We start from the raw sequence: 816 nt of genomic DNA on the forward strand, positions 1-816 counted from the left end.
CTCTGCCTCCTTGAGTTTATCAGTAAGAATCTTAATCTCTTCCTCATATTTGTCTTCTTTTTGAGAGTACTTTTCTTCAGCAGCACTCAGACACTTCAGGTTCTGGTCCATCAGTCTGATCTGCTCATCCATCTCTCGGCAACGGGATTCTGCCAACTCAGCTCGCTCTTCTGTGAGTTCCACGTCCCCTTCAATAATCAACAATTTAGGAGCCACTCCTCGTACTTCCAATCTGCCTCATCTGCAATGTGCTTGGCTTCCTTGAGCTGGATTTCCTGGAGTTCCATCTTTTCTTCATCTTTTAAGGCCTGGTTTTCAATAACCTTCATACCTCTCTCGCTTTCATCAGCAGCTTTCTCTGCCTCCTCCAGCTTTTGCAGGACAGTGGTCAAGCGCTCCTGAGCACGGTCCAACTTCTCTTCAACCAACTGGATCCCACAGTTCAAGGAGGCCACCTCCGCCTCACCTCAGCCTGTTCCAGGGCCCGCCTTTCTCCCTCCACTTCCCGCTGGAGCCCTTCGGCCCTCTCCTAGGCATCATTGGCCTGCTGCTGCGGAACCTGGATCTTATGCTTTACTGCCTGGATGGTGGTGATCCCTGCCATGGTGCCCACCCAGCTTTTGCTAACACTCCAGTTCCTGCCTCCTCCGCTCGGTGTAGCAGCCACTTCTCCCTTAATGACCTTTTTGTATGATGTTTTTGATGTCATCATACAGCTCTTCTGGTCTTTGGTCATTAGTGTCTAATGCATCAACTCTGTTCTTGAGATAATCTCTAAATTCAAGTGGGATATGTTCAAAGTCAAATTTTAGCTCT

The 816-nt window shown here is 48.7% G+C and overlaps 1 pseudogene; it reads right to left on the reverse strand.

Moving 5' to 3' along the window:
- The window catches only part of LOC102826074, a 1,035-nt pseudogene extending 431 nt beyond the window's left edge, over positions 1-604 (reverse strand).
- Between the last annotated feature and the right edge of the window lie 212 nt (positions 605-816).

This window comes from Chrysochloris asiatica, unplaced genomic scaffold (assembly GCF_000296735.1).
Source record: "Chrysochloris asiatica unplaced genomic scaffold, ChrAsi1.0 scaffold00021, whole genome shotgun sequence".
Lineage (NCBI taxonomy): Eukaryota > Metazoa > Chordata > Mammalia > Afrosoricida > Chrysochloridae > Chrysochloris > Chrysochloris asiatica.